Source organism: Pelobates fuscus, chromosome 10, assembly GCF_036172605.1.
Source record: "Pelobates fuscus isolate aPelFus1 chromosome 10, aPelFus1.pri, whole genome shotgun sequence".
Lineage (NCBI taxonomy): Eukaryota > Metazoa > Chordata > Amphibia > Anura > Pelobatidae > Pelobates > Pelobates fuscus.
Genome location: NC_086326.1, coordinates 120470674 through 120495628, shown reverse-complemented (window position 1 = coordinate 120495628; position 24955 = coordinate 120470674).

The following is a 24955-nucleotide window of genomic DNA, read 5'->3' as shown; positions in this document are numbered from 1 at the left end:
CTGGGGAGGAAGGACGACACCTTCAGCTCCCTGGGATACACACTGCCGCTGGGGAGGAAGGACTGCACCTTCAGCTCCCTGGGACTTACTCGGCTGCTGGGGAGGAAGGACTGCACCTTCAGCCCCCTGGGACACACGCTGCCGCTGGGGAGGAAGGACGACCCCTTCAGCTCCCTGGGGTACACACTGCCGCTGGGGAGGAAGGACGGCACCTTCAGCTCCCTGGGACTTACTCTGCAGCTGGGGATCTGGGCCGACTGCCCAGCATCCCTGTAGGGCCGGTAGAGAGACCTCGGTCCCATCTCCACCTGCCTGCTGGGGGCCTTTCCAGTACCACTCTATGCAGTCCTCTACTTTGGGTTTCTCTGGTTTGCGTTGGAGGAGGATACCGGCTACCTCATCTCCTTGACCATGTCTCACCATGAACAGGATGAATTCGTGCTCGAGATCACGTGACCTCTGGTTCTCTTGAAGCAGTTGCTGCACAGCTGCATCAATAATCTCCTCCAGGGGATTCGGGCCATATTTTGCTATTCTCCTCAGTACCTCAGTAGCAAAATCTATGCCTTCATATCGATAGAACATGACTGCTGGTGGGGACGCTGTACGAGTGCTAACGTTGCCCTCAATTTGTAACTCCAAGGAATTGGTGTTCTGTAGCTGTCCTTCTGGCTGTAGGAACGATCCCGCCGCTGCCACCAATTGAACCCTGCACCGTACAATTGGTGGCAAGCGACGGGATCCTAACTACACAGCCAGAAGAGTTCGGCAGGAATTTAAACGAACTGAAGGAAAGAAAATTACGAATTCGTGAGCGAGGCCATTCGGATGAAACCGGAGTTCGGGATTACAGAGAAACACACGAACAGCCGGTGAATGGAAACGGATTATACCCTTTTGAAACGGAACACATTAAAGGAATTACTGGAAGCGAGAGGGAGAATAGCAAGCAACAAAGCAAAGGCTGTTCTAATCGCAGAACTCATGGAAGGAGACAGAGCCGCAGCTGCTGCAGCACCTCCAAGGGAGGAGGAGGAATCCGAATTCACTAAGGAATATAGGAGCAGGATGGCTCTATTCCCACCAGCCATAGCTGACCAGATGGCAGACAGAGTTTACACCGATGTACAGAGTTACATCATGCTGCGAAGGTCACAGTTGAACCAGCAAGCGGGGGAGGGAGTCACAGCGCCTGTCTCTACCCTGCCAGCGAAACCGAAGGTTCCATACCAGGCATTTAAAGCCTTTATAGATACCGAGGGTGACATTGATGGCTATTTACAGGACGAGAAAAGACTAAAGTGAAATTGGGTGTTCCATTACAGTTGGAAAAAATTGGATCCCTGTTTCACTAAAAGATATCTCTAAAATAAATTGAATAAATGTACGGTATAACCTTTATTTGGCCGCTTACGGACAACACAGAAAACAAGTGAAGTAATAGTGACACACTCGTGAAAATACAAGTGAATTAAAAACTGAGTAAATGCAGTATGGATATTGTCCACAGGTAATGGAACTGGCAGTGATATCTGAATTGTAATTAGAGTATAGAGTACAATATATAGTACGGTATAGATTAAGTCAGATATCACATACACCAAATTCCTCTAGAACTAGATATCCACAGTCTGTAAGACTTTTATAGGTATCTCGGCTGTAAAGGTGGGATTGCACCGTCAGGCTGAGATGAGTTGTATATCAATACTATTATTTGTTAGAATCGATAGTAGTACATAGGAGACTGTTTGGTCGATGAAGACCGTAATAACAGCACCTATGTATATATACAAATACACAACCACACAGAGTACGCCAGTGAGTACCGTATAGTATCCAAAGTTCTCCTTGTAATAGTATACAGTAAGCGGGAGGTACATTTGATAGTGGATAAATGGTACTTCACTGGGTCGAAACGGTAGTGAGGGGGGGTGTCCCAGAACAACGATAGGGGTATATAGTACATAGGTATAGGTTGAGGGTGAAGGGATTGGTATAGCAAGACGTATCTAAGAGTAAGTTAAAGTAACTGGTTAGGCATACAGATCCCATACACAGACTGATACTCGCCAACCACCCCAATATTTCCCAGATATAAAAGCCGCTTAAACATATAAACCACCTTGTTATTAGCTCAAAAGTAGATTCCTCACACACTGCTGCTTCGAGGCAGCCTAACGCTGATAGAAATAGCTATCTAACTAACTTAGGAGAGTAGCTATTTCAAAGGCATCCAGTACTGAAAAGGTTTGCACTAATACTGCTGTTAAGAGGAGTATCTCGTTCTGTCTCCTATCAGCCTTCAGTACTGCTGCTACATCCAGCACTGAAAGGGTGTAGACCTGGTGCTGGGCTGGTTTCAAGGCACATCTCGATCTGTCTCCCCTTATCCCTAAGTGCTACTGTAACACACACTAACGTGCAGGTAGGCTGATACTGCATATGACTGAACGTCCAGTTGACAAAGTTTCTATGTAGTTAAATCCCCCAATCTAGAATAGCCGTTTGCATTACTCAGTATTAAAATAAAAAACCGGCAAACGCTCGACGCGCGTTTCGGCGCGGTCACACGCCTTTATCAAGAGCTCCTGGTACAGCTGTAGGGAGGTGAGTATATACCGGGTGAAGGTCCGCCCAGCATTAGTGTACTCCAATCAGCGTTAGCTGAGGAGTGGCTAGGGGCGGGATTACAACTCGATCAAGTCTGTTCAGAGAAAATTTATCCGGATGTCTAATGGCTCATTTACTGTTTGGCCATCACCATGGTAATGTAGCCGGTCGTACTGTGTGCGCGCGCAGAAAAGATCGTGCGCCTGCGCAGAGACTTAAGTTCAAGCGACCCGTTCAATGTACTAGCTACATATGGAAAGACATAGATATCAACATAATGTGCATATGCCATAGGTAGGTATTGTTGGTTTTTAGAAATTTTTATTTCTAAATGTAGGGGGTCCGTCTACTTAAAGAGACAGGTAGATATGTGGAACAAGCATATAGTTTCATACAAAGCCTGGCCACTCTACTAAACCCTCCCTCATTATTGTCAATTCGTCCGCATTTGGACAGATATTCTAACGTTGAGTTGCATTATAGTATGGCCAACAGTATTTATGTGTTCCATGGGATTAATTGGGTTAAAGGAGACCCAATAGATCACGGATCCATCATATGCAATCTTAAAATAGACCATCCAGATAGACAAATTTCAGTGATAAACAGAAAATTGTACACCTCAATTCTATGGTCATAGTCCCAATTGGACTAGACCAGTACCAGGTTAAGGTATAAATACCATAAAGTTATTACAAATAAAGATCAAGATATAATCATAAATGGATCTTGTATGCAGGTCGAAACAGGGAAGGGGTGTATTCATGGAAAGTTATATTTATATATACAAATTTACATCAATAATTATATGTACGTTTATATACACGGTCGGAGTCATTGATGTACCATAAATAGTACATCCATGACTCGATAAAGTTGTATATTCGTTTATATTGATTTACTCAGTCCGAAGTCATTGCTATGTCTAAGTTATTCAATGAGATCACCCTCTGTAGATTTTGCCACCTAGTGATAGTTAAATGTATGGGGAAAAGGAAAAACCTTCATTCAGTTCTTTAGGGCTCAGAGTCTTTAGTTTGTATATCCACCTACACTCCTTTTGACGTAGGAGTTTATCAAAATCTCTTCGTCTCTGGTCCCTCTTAACCCATTCTAGGCCGCAGAACCTAATCTCATGAGATATACCATCATGGACGTTTTTCAGGTGTCTGGAGATTGGTGTTTCCATACGGTTTTTTGGGGACGTGTTCCTTTATTCGTTCCTTGAACGGTCTAAAGGTTTTACCCACGTATAGCATTTTGCAGCTGCAGGTAAGGAGGTACACCAAGCCAGCTGTATTGCAGTTGAAAAAGTGGGTAATTTCGAAGGTCTGTTGTCCATCGCTATCTTGGACTTTTTTCGAGTCTCGTAGGATGTATTTGCATGCAACACATCTTCCGCACTTAAAAGACCCACAGGGGGGATTTCGGCCCAGCCAGGTCGTTTTGTTTTGTTTTATTGAGAAATGGCTTGGTACCAACATATCACGGAGGTTTTTACCTCTACGTGCTGTGATGGTTGCTCTAGGGCTAAGGACGTCTTTCAAATGAGCGTCCTTCAGAAGGATAGGCCAAAATTTCTCAATTGACTTTTTCACTGTATCCCATCCTGTATCGAAGGTTCCGATCATGCGGATGGATTTATTTGGCAGCATTAGTTTGGGTTGATCTGAGATAAGGTCGTCTCTGTCTATTTCAAGGGCTCTTTGATATGCCCTTTTGAGGCATTTATTCGGGTAACCTTTTTCCCGAAACTGTTGTCTCAGTAAGGCTGCTTTATTCTTAAAATCTGATAGATCTGTGCAATTCCTACGCACCCTCAGGTATTGTCCTACCGGTATACCCTGTTTCAATGGTCTGGGGTGAAAACTATCCCATCTCAGTAGTGCATTAGATGCTGTTGGCTTCTTAAAAAGAGTTGTTTTCGAAGAGCCGTTCGTATTAATAGAGATGGTTATATCCAAAAAATTCAACGTTTGTCCCCCAAATTCTGTCGTAAATCTGAGGTTCTCCTCATTAACGTTTATTAAGGAGACAAATTCGTTAAATTCTTCTTCCACTCCCAGCCAGACAATGAAAATGTCATCTATATACCTAAGCCATGTATGTACTTTCGGTATATAGATAGACAGGGTATTGGATTTCATGACTTGTAACTCCCACCAGCCTAGATGGAGATTGGCATAGGAGGGCGCACACGCCGTGCCCATCGCCGTCCCCCTTATTTGGTGAAAGAATTTGTCGTGAAATAGGAAATAATTGTGAGACAGAATGTAGCCTAGTAGTTGTAGTATAAACTTGGTGTGGGCAGTATGTTTTGGACCTCTCTGGTCTAAGAAGTATTTTGTATGCTCAACGCCTCGTTCGTGGGGAATTGAGGAGTATAGGGCCTCGACATCCAAACTACATAGCTTTGCTGACGTTGGTAACTGGAGACTCGACAAGAGTGACAGTGCCTGTTTCGTATCCCTGATATATGAGGGGAGTTGTTCAACAAAAGGTCGTAGTATTTTCTCAATATACAGACTGCCATTCTGTGTTAAGTTATCAACACCTGAAACGATAGGCCGACCAGGAGGATACTGTGTATTCTTGTGGATTTTCGGCAGGCAGTAGAAGGTTGCTATCCTGGGACACCGGTTCAGAATGAATTCGTATTCGTCCCTGGATAGCAACCCCCCACTGCGGCCTTCATCCAGTATCTCCTTATACTTAGTTAAAAATAAGTTTGTAGGGTCGGTTTTTAATAGCATGTAAGTTTCATTATTCCCTAAAACCCTCTGTACCATATGTTCGTAGTCAGATGTGTTCATAACTACCACATTGCCCCCCTTGTCCGCTGGTTTAATAACCAGCTGTTCATTCTCTTTGAGTGACTTCAGAGCTGTTTGCTCTGCTCTAGAGAGATTATCATTAGGGAAGGAATTGAAACAATTACTCTCTATGCCTTCGATCTCACTTTTTACTGCTTCTAGAAACAAATCCAGATTCCTAAAGCTTGAAAAGTTAGGGGTAAACCGGCTTTTGGGTTTTAACTTGGTGTATTCCATAGGCATTTGGATATCACTCTCATCCAAAAGTGATACTAGTGTATTCACTAGTTCTAAATCTTTACACGACAAGCCATAAGCTCTAGATTTTTTCTCCTCATTGATAGTATGATACTTGTGCAAGGCCAATTTACGTACAAATAAATGTAAGTCTTTGATCCACGTAAACTTGTCAAAGACACGTGTTGGTACGAAGGAGAGTCCCCTTTCTAATACCTTAATATGATGTTCATTTAGGTCATATGTAGATAGATTGATCACATGTAGTTTTTGTACAGGGGAAGGCAATGTCCTGGGGTTCAGGTTTAGTATCGTCTCCTTCGCACTCTCCCTCTCCCTCCCCCCTTCCCTGATTCCTGGATTGATAACGTGTCTGGTAGTTGGGAATGTCGTCTTGTTGGCCCATGGCTAAAAAATTAACGCCTTTTTACAGGACTTTGAACCATTGTGCCAGCTGCATGCCATCAGCTCCCAAGACCAAGTGCCCTTGCTAGCTGGTAACCTATCTGGCCGCGCAGCAGAAGTGTACCGAGCCGTGCCAGAGGGGGATAGCCGGGACTATCAGAAGGTGAAACTAGCTCTCCTAGCACGATATGCCATTACCCCTGAGGCATACCGATTGCAGTTCCGGGCCTTACCAAAACAAGCAAGGGACTCGCATGTGGAGTTCGCACACCGCTTACAGCGTGCAGCCACTGGATGGGTTGAGTCAGCGAAAGCCATCACGCCACAAGATATCATGCAGTTGGTGGTGCTGGAACAGTTCTACAAGAACTTATCCGACGAGCTACAGAACTGGGTACGGGACCGTAAACCCTGCACCGTACAAGAAGCCGCTAAGTTAGCCGATGAGCACCAGGACACCAGGCGGGAGCAGCGCTCCTCCACTAAAGTGGCCTCAACCCCGACCTTTACACGACCTACCCCGGTAGATCCGCCCCGACCAGGAGGGACCTATCAGCCACAACCCCCCAGGTACAACAACCGGGCCCATATCCGGTGCCACACCTGTAACCAGCTGGGACACGTACAAAGAGATTGTCCCCGAAACCGGGCCCGACCCGCCTGGACCCCTCAACGGCCACCACCTGCACCCAGAGCAGCCATACACTGCTATCAGACCAGAGCATTGGCTCAACCGTCTACCCCCACTCAGATAGAAGAACCATCAGGCACCCTCCATGAAGTGAACCCGGTGCAGGCGGCTTCTGACAACCACCAAGGTCACCGACAAGTGGTCCATGTAGAAGGAAAGCGGATGGAGGGATTAAGAGATTCCGGTGCCACCATCACTTTGGTTCGGAACCACCTAGTAGCCACTGAACATCTCACGGGGGACTGTATTGCAGTACGAGTCGCAGGGGGAGCTATTTACAAAGTGCCCACTGCTAAACTACATCTGGACTGGGGAGCAGGGGCGGGGCAAATATAAGTGGGGATGATGCAGGACTTGCCTGCTGATGTCATTTTGGGGAATGATTTGGGGGAGCTAACCTCCGCTTTTGTTACACGACCCCCTCCACAGGAGGCTTACCCGGTCGTCACCCGTCAACAGGCTCGCACCACGGCACCACCCATCGACTCTGAGGCTCAGGTAAGCCCGGCCCCTCTTAATCACACTGTTTTACCCTGGGATGCCCCATTAGAAATTGGTAGCGAGGTCGCCCTAGACCCCTCCCTACAGGTTTACAAAGACCGGATAGATAAAAACCAAACGGGTCTAGAGGGGGAGAGATATGCTTGGGATAAGGGGTTATTATACCGGTATGCTGAGAAAGTAGTAGCTGGATCGATTCCCGTTCCCATCAAACAGTTAATTGTGCCTCGAAAATATAGGCAGGAACTAATGCGAATTGCCCACGACATCCCCCTGTCCGGCCACCTAGGGATCAGCCGAACCAAACATCGGCTGATGCAAAATTTCTTCTGGCCAGGGATATCCCAGGATATTAAGCACTATTGTAATACCTGTGACACCTGTCAGAGAGTTGGGAAGAGGGGATACAAGGCCAAACTCCACACCCTACCCATAATCGAAGAACCCTTTAGTAGGATAGCGGTAGACCTAATCGGACCGCTGAAAAAACTGAGCCCCTCCGGCAAGAGATATATCTTGACCGTAGTGGATTACGCCACCAGGTACCCCGAAGCAGTAGCCCTGACGAATGTACACACTGAGACCATAGTGGATGCCCTTATGCGCATATTCACCCGTATGGGATTACCCCGGGAGATTATTTCGGATAGGGGCACCCAATTCACGGCAGAGGTCACTCACCAGCTTTGGAAAGTATGCGGGGTTCAAGCTATCCTTAACTCCCCGTACCACCCTCAGTCCAATGGTCTCTGCGAACGTTTCAACGGAACGCTGAAACAAATGATCCGAACGTTCGTAGACACAAAAAGACTGGGAGCGATTTTTACCCCACTTACTATTCGCCTATAGGGAAGTCCCCAAGAGTCCACCGGGTTCTCCCCTTTTGAATTGTTGTTCGGAAGGAGAGTGAGGGGTCCCCTAGACCTAATCAGAGAACACTGGGAGGGGGGAACGACCACTAACGGCACTCCTATCGTACCCTATGTGCTAGAGTTCCGGAACCGCTTGGAGGCGTTAACTCAGGCTGTGCGTAACAACCTCCAAGCGGCTCAGCAACGACAGCGCTGATGGTATGATAGGGGAGCCAGGGACCGCAGCTTTCAGGTCGGCCAGAAGGTGTTAATCCTATGACCCGTCCCTACTGACAAGCTGCAGGCTTCCTGGCAGGGCCCAAGCAAGTCTGCGATACCACCTACATAATTGGCCCCTGCGCCGGGGCCGGAGGCAGACGCATGCTCCATGTGAACATGCTGAAGCCCTACCGCGAGCGCACAGAGGAGGTATCCGCCATCTGCGCCTCGGCCGCCAAGGACGCAGATAACCTACCCCTACCTGACCTTCTCGCCCGGGAAAACCTCCAAGAGGATCTAGCAGCCGTACAGTTAGGAGAGCGCTTAAATCCCCAGGAGAAAGCCCAGGTCCAAAGTTTAATTAGGGAAAAACAAGCCACTTTTTCCAACCTCCCCGGATATAGCCCGTTAGCTACTCACCGAGTGGAAACCAAAGACCAAACCCCTCTCCGTCAACCGCCCTACCGCATTCCCGAAGCAGTGAGGGGGAACATGTACAAAGAGCTGAAAGAAATGTTACAGTTAGGAGTAATTCAGCCTTCGGATAGCCCCTGGGCATCCCCAGTGGTACTCGTGCTGAAGCGGGATGGAACCACCCGGTTCTGCGTAGATTACCGGAGGCTCAATGATAAAACCATGTCTGACGCCTATCCCATGCCCCGGATAGACGAGTTACTAGACAAAATGGCCAGGGGCAAATATTTAACCACCATTGATCTCTGCAAGGGGTATTGGCAAATTCCGTTAGCCGAGGATGCTATTCCCAAATCGGCCTTCGTCACCCCATTTGGCTTGTACCAATTCAAGGTCATGCCATTTGGGATGAAGAACGCCCCGGCTACCTTCCAGCGAATGGTGGACCGACTATTAGATGGGTTTCAAGACATAGCGATTTTTAACCCTTAAACCCAGTAAATGCCATATAGGGATGGCAGAAGTCCAATACCTAGGACACTGAGTAGGCAGTGGCCAACAAAAACCTGAGCCGGCCAAAATAGAGGCCGTAGCTAAATGGCCAACCCCCCGCACTAAAACCCAGGTACTAGCCTTTTTGGTAACCGCAGGGTATTATCGAAAGTTCGTACCTAATTACAGTGCCCTGGCCAAACCCCTCACCGATCTAACCCGCAAAAAACTCCCTAAGTTAGTAGTATGGGCCCCAGAGTGTGAACAGGCATTCCAACTCCTGAAAAATGCTCTTGTTAACGCACCTGTTCTGGCTGCTCCTGATCCAACTAAACGTTTTCTCGTTCATACAGACGCTTCTATGTTTGGATTGGGAGCAGTATTGAGCCAGGTCGGAGCAGATGGCAGCGAACATCCGGTAGCTTACCTAAGCAGAAAACTTTTACCCCGAGAAGTAAGCTACGCCGCCATCGAAAAGGAATGCTTTGCCGTAGTGTGGGCCCTCAAGAAACTGCAGTATGCAGTATTGCATATGGACAAACATTCTCGCTACTCACAGATCACAACCCGTTGGTCTGGCTGAACCGGGTGTCAGGGGACAATGCCAGGCTGCTGCGCTGGAGTTTGGCGCTGCAGCCATTTGATTTCACTATCCAATATCACCCGGGGAAGCTAAATGGAAATGCCAACGGGTTATCTCGACAAACTGAACTGGACAAATGATCTGTGGGTACTCCTCCAGACATCCCCAAGCCGATCCGTTGGGATCAGACTGTGTATGCTGGCTTGGTTCTGGGGGAGCATTGTGGCGGCAGCAGCCATTAGCAAACTGTATTTTTCTTAAAACCTGTACGTATCCCTTTAAGAACCAAGGGTACGCAAGTGTAATGTACTGCATGTCTATAGAGTTCGTATGCTGGCGGTATAAAAACCCGTCGGCATTCAGGTAATCGTTCCACGAACAGTGATTTCCATCTCTGTTCGTGAAACGAACAAACTGCCGGATGGAGACCACCCTCAGAGGGTCGTGTGGCTCTCGTTAAAGATTGCAACATTACAAACGGTAAATTAAGAGGATTCCGGGTGGCCGTCGTTCGGCTACCGACCACGCAGCGGTCGGCCATCTTGGATCCTTTGTTAGCCCGGCGGTATTTGGTCGTCAAGCGCCTGGAACTAAAATCGGCTACTCGACGGCACGAATACCGCTGGACTTCCAAGCCGTTCGGGAGCCCCGGTCTTTCAATATCAGGTTCTATGGGATCATTCGGTAGTTTGGGGGGAACTTAGAAAATAAATGTATTATACGCGGCGTTCGGTTATTTAAGCTGGGATCGGAGCAGCACTTCCAGAGAATGTGCGCCCCGACCCCAGCTATCTGCCGAACACTCGTTCGCCCAAATCTGACGAACAATATTGCAAATATGTATTTTAATGTAAAAACGTGTTTCTGCTGCACGAGGGGATAATGCACTTAACAGTATATGCTGGTGGGAGGGTCCCTCTCGTGCAGCAGTGTATTATGGGGGAAATGTCTCTCTGGTTCAGTCCCCCACGTAGTCCCCTGTTTCCTCACCCCTGAATTGTCTGTAGGGAAACCCCTTGCATGGGAATTCCCATAAATACCGTGAGTGTGTGAATAAAACCTCAGTTGACCTCCAAGCTATGTGTCGTCTAGTTCTTGGAGGGAAGGGATTGTAACTACGCTACCTGTCGTGTACCTGTTTTGGATTACCTTTCCTGTCTACCAGCGGAGATATCTTGGATAATACCTCTGCTCCACTACACTGTTCATATTTGGTATTTGTATTAATAGCGCCAATACACCCGTATATATTTCTGTAACAGGAAATATAGTTAGTTTATTTATTACAAAAGGTATGACCACCCATTCCGTACCAGTCCATTGCAATTCGTGTCCCTCTTTTAATTGGAGAGATTTTAGGGGTGTAGGCATTGAACAAATATCCCCACATTGGAGAGGAGGGGACAGAGATCTTAAATTATCTCAAAGAGAAACATATTGGATCTATTGATTAGATTCCTTAGAGCCCAAGGGGATCAATGTCGATATAGATCTATGACATGATACTGTCCCCTCCTCTCCTTTTCTTCCTAGTCCAATATTCAATTTAGGGAGACTGATTGTTAAAATATGTGTTTGACTTTTTGAAAGTATTTGCATCTCTCCTCTAAAGGGAATTTTTTTGATTTATTTTATTTTTTCATATTTACACTTATAAATTAATTTTTTATATGCATAGGAAAACCTAATTTGTATTGATTAATTTATAATCACTTAACAGTTTTTACATTTCTGTTATCATACTGTTGGAGTTTCGTTCGATTCACAAAGGGTTTTTTTCTGATACAAAAATTTTTTTTAAGTATAAAAGTATTTTTTCAGTTTGATCAATTATATGTTCAGCTTAAATTAGATCTTTAAATATCCATTGGAAATATCAAATAGATAGTAGCACATTTTCTCAGTATTAATATCGTGGGAATATCCACTGTATTTGGGTGCAATGACACATAACATTAAAACACATGCAATATTCAAAAAAAAAATTCAAAAAAAAAAACTTTATTAAAACCTTCATAAGAGATGCATTGCTTTTCTCTTTTTTGATTTGTATCATCTTTTTAATTTGTATTATCATTTTTATGTTATTTAGTATTATTTTGTTTGATATGAAATATATGTATACTGTTAGTGTACACATATATAATCAATTTCTTTATATTCAATTTATTTCTAATTCTTTTATTTTTGCAATATTAACACCCTTCGAACACTGAATGCTCGTTATGAGATGTTGACATATCCACAGTTGGAACGCATAGATGTTCAGGACGTTTCAACCGGAACCGGAAGTGATGCGCGATACCGGAAGGAGGGGGTGGAACGCACACACGGTCTGGTGGAATGCAAGCCAAATGGACCCGCGAAAATTCACACATCAGCTGTGTTTACAACTAAGTCCAATGAAGATCGAACTACTCCTCTGTCCACCAATGAAAGTTTTCTGGAGTCCAGGCACACCTGATTGACCTTCAATCAACTCCTTCTAGATTATGTATTTAATGTGACTGGGAGGGGGGGGTGTTTTATATGCATGCTTGTTCCATGTACTATTATTGAATTTGTTTCTATCTCTGATGAAGTCCACTGTGTTGGACGAAACGCGTTAGATTTTATTCATTTTTTTATATATTCTATTGGGCAATTGTGCCTCAATAAATTTCCTTTTTATACAATTTGGTTCCTGATTGCCTCCTGAGCCTTTTGAATCTGCCTATTCATCCACCATCCTCCAGTGGAAGCGGTCCAGCAATATCCCTTAGTGGATTTCAAGGCGCTTATTTCATTCATATCTAGTAAGTGCAACCATTATTGCAGCGTGTTATTTAATTTAATTGTACATCACTATGTGTTGTTTATTTTATTTTAGCTCCTAGCTGTATCCCTTTTTTCCATGTTTCTACACATCTGATATTGAAGAGGTTTAAGTGGGAAAGACCTCTAGGGAAGCTATTTTGTTCTTATTCAGTTAAGTACATTTTAATTCATATATGTGATATATGAATTATTTATTTTTCGGTAGAGTTCTTATGTAAGATCTGAAACAGTTTGGAGTAAGAGCTTCCCAAGCAGTTGTGACTAACTGCATACACAATTGGAAATCCCCTTGGAATTCTCAAAACTGCCAAAGAGCAGACCATAAGCTCTAAATAACTGATATGAAAAGGGAGTTCTTCCTGTGGCCAAATATCTTGAGTATAGCATTCAGAGCTTGTGCAAACTTATGTTGGATTCCAAGTTAAAGCCTGGTTGGAATCCAAAATTGACCATCCATTCTAGACTTCTATATTGTGAAGCTACCATAATGGTTTACAAAAACAGACAAAAGTTGGAAGCTTGATTAAATTAACATTGGATACAGGACAGAAAATGAGAGGGTAACACTGTGTTAGAAGTGACCTTGAGCTAAAGATAACCTTAAAATGGGCTAGTTAGACTGATTAAATCTAGGTCTAAATTATATCTGTGCCTTAGAGAACACCTACAAATCGTAAAATAGTATCTAAGCTAACTGCCTGTCTATTCAGAAGGGAGTCCGGATTTTGAAATACCACGGGAAGTATTATGTAAAGTCGATTGATCTGATCAGGGGGTTAAGCTCCCGATCGTGGTATTACTTCATCGGTCAGGACAAATATTATAAGGAAACCGGTGCCTGAGCCTGCTGAGCACTGAGTGATTTATCAATTTGGGAGAGGGTACTTGATCAGAAGTTACATAAGCAAGGTAGGGCTTCAGATGGAGCACCGAAGCGCGTTTCACTGGTAAGCAGTTCTTTAAAGGGGAACTGAATCCCTGGAGTTCAAGGTTTAAATAACGTTTTCAATATTGTAATTGGTCAAAAATATTTGCCAATTAGTGACATCATGAATTATAATGGCTACGGAGGCCAAGAGAGTCCAAACTATGGTAAGAAGACGTAGTGAAGAAATATCATAAGAAAATAAATGAAAAACAAATGTTAATAATATAACTGAAAGAGGGACACTCAATTATTTCCCTCAGTGAAAAAGAATAATTAAGTTGAAAAATAGTGAAAAAAGAATGCATACCAGAATAGGAAAAAATATTATATGTGGAAGGCTTGGCCTGTAATTGTGGGAGGGACTATAACCCTTATTTAAACCCAGTGAGCCCCTGCTTACCTGTCGTCAACGATCTCGGAAGTTTACTTCTGGTTCACTGGACTCTGAAGTCGTTTTCCCACCCTCCGGCCGGCAGTCTGTCACTAAACTTTCTTTCTGTTCTGTGTTCGTGAGCATAACTAGAAAGCCAGTGCACGAATGGCTAACTGTAAATTATACTCTTCATTAAATTGCACCCCTGTACCTTTCGTTAAACCACACGTTCGTTTAAATTTTCTGTTCGGCTGTATCTTTCATTCTAACCACGGCATTTCACGTAAACTGGCATTCGTATAAACTTCCGTTTCTTCCCATTCAGCTAAATACATGCGTTACCATTTATTCGTACAATACTACCTTTCATGTAAAACCCACATTTCGTGCAGTTATTTTGTATATTTCCTTGCATAATTCCAATTTGTAAAATTTTCATTAAGTCCGTTTGTTTAAAAATGTCATGCATAACCATTGATATATACACTGATGCCTTTCGAGTAAACCCGCCTTCCGTGCAAATTTTCAGACGTTTTACCACCTTTACAATACACTTGTACAAGGCAATGATAGTTCTGTTTATTTGTTCAGACGATCATAGCCTTGCCATTATTACTGCATTTCGTCTTAAAATTTGTCTGGTTCCATAGGTCTCACATTTAAACTTCCTGTGTTACTATTGTTCACTAAACAGACTGCATAGTATCTAATGGTTGTTACGTTCATACAATTCTAAAGTACTGTTTTAACTGTTCGGCTATACTCTGCAGAAGTTTTTCCTTAAAGCCATAGTATGTGTATTTTACTTAGCAGTTCTAGCATGTTAATTAGCATTATTAGGTGACCGCTCTACGCTTCAGTGCTTTCTTATACATTTCTAAATGTTACAGCCGTGCTCCTCTAATACACTTATGTTATACAATGCAATTTTTCCTTACGTATAAAAAAATGTCTATTAAGACGTTTCTGTTTTCATGTTCAAGATTACTCAATTACTGACATTGGCTGTAGCGGGGCCTTCTTGGTTATTTCAACTGCAAGGTTTAAAGAGGTAGGCCCCTAAATTTCATACCTACTAACATTGTTAGGTATTGCTTTTTGGTAACCAGAACATGTATTAAATAAATCACGTGTTTCCAAACACTAGTTAAACAAGCTATCGCCCTACCAGGACAAGCAATCCTCATAAATCTTTCAATTTATATACGGTTAGTATCTACTGTCAGGCCCAGCAGTATAATTTCTATGGTAATCTCCTGGGGGTTAGGCTGTAACTCAATTATTATGACTTAATTTAGGCTACAGTAGTAGGGGTCTTTCTTAAACACTACCGTGTATGTCATACAGGATAAAAACAGGTATGTCAATATAACAAAACCCTGCTAGGTTGGTCGTAGGTTATTATAAACCCTCGCCAATTAGGTATATTCCCATAGGCCTCTTTGCCTATAGTTAGTGGTCCCGCAAGGCCAGGGGTCCTCAAACTCCGGCTCCCCAGATGTTGCTGAACTACAACTCCCATGATCCCATGATTCTTTGAATTACATAGCCAGATAATCATGGGAGTTGTAGTTCAGCAACATCTGGGGAGTCGCAGTTTGAGGACCCCTGCACAAGGCCAATTATTGTTTCGTTCATCAGAGGTCCAAGCCCAATCGGCCCAATGCATAGTTATAGCCTTGCATCAAATCATAGTTAGGGCCTCACTCGTCACAGCCAATCGATATTACAATCTTATACGTGTCACCGAGAGGCCAACACCCCGCCACCCACCTCAGTGGCACAAAGGCCCCACGAGCCAAATCATAGGTAGAGCCTCTCAAAGCCATTTGTCAAGTAGTCAGGGCGTCACCTGTCACCAATGATAATAAGTTAATATAATTTCGCCTTAGGGCACTTATCTAGCAATCTGGGTTACTGCAGATCCACATTTAAATTCCATACTAACCTAAATTATCTGCCTCACACTCTTAGCATGTCTAACGCTTCCATACAAGGAGATGAAATGTTGGTTTCCAGCACCCTGACCAGATCAGGCTCACAGAGAAGGCATGCCATACCTGCAAGCCCAGTGTCCAGCTATAGGTCCTGGACAATCCCGCAAATTACCACGGAACTCAGAAAGAGGAATATCCCCTTCCCGGCCACAGCCAGAAAGGCTGAACTTTTTCAGTTGCTAAACACTCAGGAGGACAATGAAAGGCCTGGCCCTAGTTCTGAGTTTAACGTGCAAAACATCCTATCGCAACTGCACGTCATGGTGGCCTCCCAGTGTCTTCCATAGCCACTATTAATAATAGGCTGGATAATTTGGAAGCTAATAGTACACCAACCATTCTGGAGGTTCCAGTTCCTATAGCCCAGCCTGAACTTAACCCAGGAGGTAACATTAACCACGTACCCGCCAAAACTACCAACATAATAAACCCTATCCACCTCATTCCACAAAAACCTGAAGCGTGACATTATAGAAAGGAAAGACATTAACCTGGCTTCACTACTGATAGCTTCTCAAGACGTAATTGAGAACAGGTCATATACGTTCGATGACCTATCAGTAGTCATGAAATCTAGAGACCCTAGACTGAAAAGGAAACTTAACATCCCTGAATTTGTCCTGGCCTTTGGACTGTACAGAGACGTTATCTGTACAGCTTTTCCCCTCCGTAGAGAGGAACTTGATTTATACCTCCATAAAATCATTGACCTGGCATATAAGTATGGAGGCTATGCCTTTTATGATTACCACAAATCATTCTTATCCAGGTCAGCCGCTTCACTCACCCAATACAATACTAACACCAACTGGGGTCAGTTAGACACCAAACTGTTTCTTAGGCATTTTGCGGGTCTCAAAATACCTTCTTGTGCTATATGCTCGTCAGTAGCTCATACGGTTAACTTTTGTCCTGACAACATAGCAGTTCCCTCTACCAGTAACGCCAACCCTGAGTATCAATCTAATACTACATAGAGAGAATTGAGAGACAAACTAGGCAGGCCAATTGTTTTTTGGGTAAAGCACAAACTGTAATAACTTCAATGCCGGTGGTTGTAGTTACAGTGCCTGCAGACCTCTTCACGTGTGCTCACTTTGTCACAGGGCACACGCCTTAAACCATGTGCCCAAACAGGCTGTACCCTAAAAAATCCTCCACTCCAATAAACGTTCCTAACTTGCAACGCTACCTGTCTAATTATCCTCCTTTAAATCTGGTAGAATTTTTACATCTGGTTTTACTGACGGATTTCACACAGGTTTTGTTACACTCCCCACGGGTATTTTGGAATGCCCCAACCTACAGTCAGCTCTCACAGACCCCAGGAGCATACAAGAACTCCTACTCAAAGAAATTAACAACAGTTTCATGAGAACAAACCCTCTAGGGATAGCTACGGGGAAATTTAATGATAAAAAGAGGCTTATAATTGACTTTTCGGAACCTCACTCTTCCACTACACCTAGCCTGAATGCACTAATTCCGTCAGAAGATTTCTCCCTCCAATACACTAGAATTGATGATGCCATACAAGCCATCATTCAGTCCGGTAAGGCTGCGTGGTTAAGCAAAACTGATATTACTAATGTATTTAAGTTACTACCTATACATCAGTCACTCTGGCACGGCGTTAAGTTAAGGTGTTATTTCGCTACCTGGCTAACTTTAGGCTCCAAGAGTAGCCCCAAGATATTTGATATATTTGCCGAGACTTTAACCTAGCTACAACTTAACAAGTGCAGATGTCCAGTAGTCATCCACTATTTTGACTTCCTCACCATTGAACCACACCACTGCACATTAAGCAGCCTACATCACATGCTCTCTCTATTCAAAGATCTAGGAGTCCCTGTTGCCCCAGACAAAACAGAAGGTCCCAAAACCGAGATTACTTTCCTGGGTATAACAGTCAATTCCGTGTCTATGCAAGCCAGCCTGCCCCAAGAGAAAGTAGATGGAATTCTCTCATAAATCAACATCTGCACATCACAAAGCTCTTGCACCATAAACAGCTACAGTCACTACTCGGGTCACTTAATTTTGCAATAAGAATAATACCACAGGGGAGGGCTTTCATTTCCAGAATTCTCTCTCTCCTTCACGGGCTCCCTGACGACGACTCCACAACCCTCTTAGACGAACCAGCTAGAGCAGATCTTGAAATTAGACATGTGCAATTTGTTTCAGTCCGAATATGAATTCGGACGAATTTCAGGCAATTCGGACAATCGGGTACTTCCAAATGTCCGAATTGCCGAAGTGCCGAATTGCCGAGGTCCCAAAGTTCCGAAATTACCGAATTTCCGAAGTCTCGAAGTGCCGAAGTTCTGAAGTGCCGAAGTTCCGAGCACAGTATTGCCTAAGTACTAATATATTTAAACAGTGAAAGAAGAAGAATGTTATATTGTATACAATTTTAAATAAAAAGTAAACATAGCCAGGATTCAGCTGTAACCATTTGCAACACTTACAACAATCAAGTAACATACATTCATATAAAATGTAAGTTACTTAGCCTGTCAATGTAATGACAGGAATGAATAAGTAGATAACTACCTAATTCCCATGGTATTAGGGAGCTATCTACTAAAAGGCTGAAAGACCTAAATTGGTCTTTCAGCAAAATTTACTAATAGTAAGTAAAGATTACTTAGTATTAGTAAATTATGCCCCTATTCGCTATACCGCGAGTAGGGGCATCACTAGTAAACAGTGAGCAGCCTGTGGCTGCCCCCCCCCTTCCCCCCTGGCCCTCACCCCTGAGCAGTGGGTGGGGGCCCTAAATTGGAATAAGGGGGGGGACCTAATGTCCTCCCCCTGGCCCCCACCCCTGAGCGGTTGGTGGGGGCCCTAAATACTGATAGGGTGGGCTAATGTCCTCCCCCTGGCCCCCACCCCGGAGCAGCGGGTGGGGGCCCTAAATTTGGAATAAGGGGGGGAACCTAATGTCCTCCCCCCTGGCCCCCCCCCTGAGCGGCGGGTGGGGGCCCTAAAGTAAAATGATGGGGGGGGGACCTATTGTCCTCCCTTGGCCCCCACCCCTGAGCGGTGGGTGGGGGCCCTAAATACTGATAAGGGGGGGTCCTAATGTCCTCCCCCCCGGCCCCCACCCCTGAGCGGCGGGTGGGGCCCCAAAAAAATGTCCCCCCCCAAAAAAAAATTCCCCTACCTACCCCCCTCACCCTAAAAATAATGAGGGGGGACCTTTAACTAAGTACCTGTAAAAAAAAAAAAAAAAAAAAAAAAAAAAAAATTTACCATTCGATGTTTTCTTTCTTCTAAAATCTTTTTTTCAGCCCCAAAAAGGCCAAATAAAAAACCATAATAACCGATGCAAGTGAAAAAAAAACACAAACAAAAAACCGAGTGCAAAAAAAAAAAATCCTTCTTCACCCATTGAGGGCTCCGCGCAGACTGAGCTCTGCAGGGCGGGGAAGGCTTATTAAGGCTTATCAAGCCTTCCCCCGCCCTGCAATTAGGCTCAGAGCACTCTGATTGATGGGTTTAAGCCATCCAATCAGAGTGCTCTGTCAGGTAAATGAAGAGACTGACAGGTAAGTCTCTAAATTTACCTGTCACAGTACTCTGGTTGGTTAGTTTGAAATCCACCAATCAGAGTGCTCTGTGTCATTTTACACAGCGTGGGAAAGTTCTTTGGAATTTTCCCACGTTGTGTAATTTGACTCATAACACTCTGATTGGTGGATTAATTCGGTTATCATGTTTTTTTATTTGGCCTTTTTGGGGGCTGAAAAAATAAGATTTTAGAAGAAAGAAAACATTGAATGGTAAGTTTTATTTTTATTTTACAGGTACTTAGTTAAAGGTCCCCCCCTCATTATTTTTAGGGTGAGGGGGGTAGGTAGGGGAATAATTATTTTTTTGGGTGGAGGGGGTGACTAGGGCATTGGGGACCCCTAGTCACCTGGGGGGACATTTTCTTTAGGGCCCTTACCCGTCGCTCAGGAGTGGGGGCGGGGGGGAGGACAATAGGTCCCCCCCTTATTAGTATTTAGGGCCCCCGCCCACCGCTCAGGGGTGGGGGCCAGGGGGGAGGACATTAGGCCCCCCTTATTATTATTTAGGGCCCCCACCAGCCGCTCAGGGGTGGGGGCCAGGGGGAGGACATTAGGTCCCTCCCCCATAATTTTACTTCAGGGCCCCCACCCGCCGCTCAGGGGTGGGGGCCAGGGGGGGAAGACATGAAGTCCCCCCTTATTCCAATTTAGGGGGGACTCCCACTGCTCAGGGGTGGGGGCCAGGGGGAGGACATTAGGTCCCCCCTTATCAGTATTTAGGGCCCCCACCCACCGCTCAGGGGTGGGGGCCAGGGGGGAGGACATTAGGTCCCCCCTTATCAGTATTTAGGGCCCCCACCCACCGCTCAGGGGTGGGGACCATGGGGAAGACAATAGGTCCCCCCCATCATTTTACTTTAGGGCCCCCACCCGCCGCTCAGGGGTGGGGGCTAGGGGGGCAATAGGTCCCCTCTTTAGTTTAAAAGCCCCCCACTCGCACGTCGCCACAGGCTGCTCACTGTTTAATAGACATGCCCCTACTCGCGGTATAGCGAGTTGGGGCATAATTTACTAATACTAAGTCATCTTTAATTTACTAATCTAAGTAATACCATGGGAATTAGAGGGTTATCTACTAAGCGGCTGCAATAGAGGTCCCGAAGTTCCGAAGTGTCGAAGTGCTGAAGTGCCAAAGTTCCGAAGTGTTGAAGTGCCGAATTGCCGAAGTCCCAAATTGCAAAAATCCTGAATTTCAGAATGTCGAACCAAACCGAATATTTTCCCCATGCACATGCCTACTTGAAATGTGGCATCTATTTCTGTCATCTTGGAATGGCAGGTCGCTGTTCGTCCCCCCTATTTCTGACGATTCCCGGTAGTTTGGACTGATGCATCAGGTGCCATAGGCTATGCAACAATTTTTGGTAATGACTGGGTGTTCGACTCTTGGCAACTAAAGACTACCACAATAGATAATTTCAATACCACCTCAGCACTATTCAAAGTCTTCCCAATCATAGCTGCTGCACACATATGGGGTAAGGAATGGAGAGGGCAATCGGTCTGGTGCTTTTCAGATAACTTGGCAGCATGTAATATCAACAGAGTTGAGCAAATCCGAACTGTAAAGTTCAGGTTCATACCGAACATTACGATTTTTTGACCCCAAACCCGAACCCGGACATTTCAGTAACAGTTCAGGTTCGGTGTTCGGCGATTTAATGGTGCGTTTTGAAAAGCTGCAGGGCAGCCAATCAACAAGCGTTTGACTCTTGTGCCCTTAGAAGCCATCACAGCCATGCCTACTAATGGCATGGCTGTGATTGGCCAGTGCAGCATGTGACCCAGCCTCGATATAAGCTGGAGTCACGTAGCGCCGCACGTCACATGAGCTCTTATTAGTGTAGGGAGAGGATGCTGCAGCTGTGAGATACAGATTAGGAAATAATTCTGGTGTTGAATCTGCAAACTACAGTGATTTTTTTTTGTGGGTGCTATACTACATTTTTGTACTGTCAGGGTATTTATATTGGCAGACATTTTGTGCTATGATAGAAATTAAAAGTGTATATTCTGAGTCACTCTGAACAGACCAGACTCCATTTTGTTATTTTCAAGTTAACAAAAGACACAAGATTTCAATCCCTTCTGTAAAACTGACCGCTTTGCCAGAGCTATGGAATGTATAGTATAAACAAACCAAGTGATAAGAGATTGTTTAAATTGCTAATGGAATAGAATAAATTCTAAACCCAGACATAGGTGACAGAGAAGATTAAATAATTTAATTTTACTTTCTATATGTACAATGTCCCATTGTAGTGGAAGTTGAAATTAAGTTTAAGAACTGTCATATTAGGAATTACTACAGAAAATGGAGACACATAGTCTGAAGAAAACCCCTTGATCTGAAAGAAAACTTGAGTTACAGCAACAATATAGATAAGGTAAATGACGTCAAAATAGCCACCAGGAAAAGTTAACTCTTTCCTGAATAGGTATGTTTAGTGGGACGAGACTACCATCTATAGACCAAATATTAAGTTGCTATCTAAAAAAATAACCACACCCCAGTGTTCCTATTGGGTTATTAGCCACTGACGAACAGAGAATCTGTCCCTTTAAAAAGTTAAGACAAAGGGAAGAGAGGGGTGATCAAGGCAGATGCAAGGAGGTATGCAGTAATCAAGAAAATCAAAAGAGTCGGAAGCAGGCTAAGAAAGAAACAAGCAGAGTCAGAGTGAGAAAGAAACATTCCTTGACACTTAGCTACCTGAGAACATCTGGTGAGAATATCTATTTAACTGGTAAATATACTGGCTTCATTTAATTAATTTAAATTAATTACAATTTTTCTTATAGCATGATATATGACTGGATAAATCACGATCAGATTTCGATATTTAGAAATCTTAGTTAACTAAGAAATATATATTAAACTTTCTATTCTGCAGATGGAAAAGATTAATCATATATTTATGTGATTGATATCACATGTTAGCATATCGTGACATTTATCCAGCTGTATTGATTTGCTATAAAATAAGATTAAATATCTGTTTAGGCAAATTAATAAAATTCTGCTTATAGAACATGTAGATTTCTCATTGGATGGATCCAGGAAATTACTAAATACTGGTTTTAAGAATAGATCTTAAATGCCTAGAGGAGGTCTAGCCAGCATTGAAAGGGTTATTCTAACTGTCAGCTAAAGTTTTTACGACTTCACGCTGCACTCAGAGGAATTCCATTCTCTGTGTGAAACTCTCTTTTTCTCTGTGAAGACAGTCATAAATCTTGTCTTAGCCATTGGGAAATGTTTGTATTGCCATTTGTATTGCATACTCATGTTATACTGAATTTCCATTGATTATTATCACGCATGTTACTTATTATTATTTTAAAATGTCACAATAAATTGTCTATTTTTATAACAAATTGTGATTTTCTTTATATGGAATACATTTCACTTACATGATAACGATACTTGGGATCTGAGAATTAAAATAGTGGGTAATTCTCAACTGTTTACTATTATTATCCCATAAATATCACAGTACCCTGACCTGAGCCCAGTGCCACAGAGAAATAAGCAATCAGTCTGTTTGTTAGGTGGGCGTCGGCGGCCATTATTGTAAGTGCAGTGCACTTGCAACTGCATGTGTGCCAGGCACATTACTTTACTCCTGTTCTGGTAGCTAAGTTGGCAACATCTAGGCATATTTTTTTTTAAATACTGCTGTGGCATTGCAGTTTGACAAATTCACATTTTTTTTGGTGCTAAAAAGTAAATTTGGGGTGTGCACTTCATATCTGAGAGTCAAATAGAATCATCAAATACTGTGGTTACATCGCAGTTTGACCAATTCACATTTTTTTGATGCTAAAAAGTAAATTTGGGGAGTGCAATTCATATCTGAGAGTCAAATGGAACCGTCAAATACTGCTGTGACCGCAGCACATCTCTGATGATGACGAAACACAGGTGCCAACTGCTGTGACTTTCTGCAGTGTGCAGACCGGCAAGCAGGGCAGGGTTGAGGAGTGGGTGGAAGATGATGTGGAGGATGATGAGGTCCTAGACCCCACATGGAATCAAGGTCATGCGAGTGATGTGTGCAATTTGGAGGGAGCAGGGTGCAAAAGCGGAGTGGCCGTCCCATAGACAGTACACCTGCTACTGCCCACCACACCCAGGGAACGAGCACACCAAAGCCAGCTCCAAGGAGTTCCCTGGCGTGGCAGTTCTTCAGACAATGTGCTGACGACAAGACACAAGTGGTTTGCATGCTGTGCAATCAGAGCCTGAAGTGAGGCATAAACGTTCTAAACCTGAGCACAACCTACATGACCAGGCATCTACATGCAAAGCACGAGCTGCAGTGGAGTAAGCACCTCAAAAACCAAGAAAGGTCTCAGGCTCCTCCTGCTTCCTCTTCTGCTGCTGTCTCGGCCTCATCCTCCACCTCTGAAGTGACTGTGGCACATGCCACCCAGTAAACAGAGGATGTGGCAGCAATGCCACCACGTCCGCCACCGTCCCCAAGCATCTCCACACTGTCCCATGGAAGCGTTCAGCTGTCCATCTCCCAAACACTGGAGAGAAAGAGGAAGTACCTTCCTTCAAAGATTGCAGGGCATTTCTCTTTGCCTCCTGTTGCTTCCTCCTCCTACTCCGCTTCCTCCTCCTCTACCATCTCCTCATCCGGTCAGCGTAACACCTTCACCACCAACTTCAGCACAGCCAGGGGGAAACGACAGCAGGCTGTTTTAAAACTCATATGTTTGGAGGAAAATCCCCAAACCGCGCAGGAGCTGTGGACGGGCATGGAACAACAGACCGATGAGTGGTTGTTGCCACTGAGCCTCAAGCCCGGCCTGGTGGTGTGCGATAATGGGTGAATGTTCATAGCAGCTCTGGGCCTAGCCGGTTTGACATCCCTTGCCTGGCGCATGTGCTGAATTTGGTGGTGCAGAAATTCCCGAAAAACTACCCAGATATATCAGAGCTGCTGCAGAAAGTGTGGGCCATCTGTGCGCGCTTTCGGCGTTCCCACCCTGCTGCTGCTCGCCTGTCTGCACTGCAGCGTAACTTCGGCCTTCCCGCTCACCGCCTCATATGCGACGTGCCCACATGGTGGAACTCCACCTTGCACATGCTGGAGAGACTGTGCGAACAGCAGCAGGCGATAGTGGAGTTTCAGCTGCAGCACGCATGGGTCAGTCGCTCACCACCAATGAGTGGGCCTCCATGCGAGACCTGTGTGCCATGTTGCGCTGTTTCGAGTACTCCACCAACATGGCCAGTGCCGATGACGCCGTTCTCAGCCTTACTATCCCGCTTCTATGTCTCCTTGAAAAAACGGTTCGGGCGATGATAGTAGAGGATGTGGCACAGGAGGAAGAGGAGGAGGAAGAGGGGTCGTTTCCACGGTTATCATTCCAGTCATTCACGGCCGAACCTGGCGAACCCGAACATCCAGGTGTCCGCTTAACTCTAATT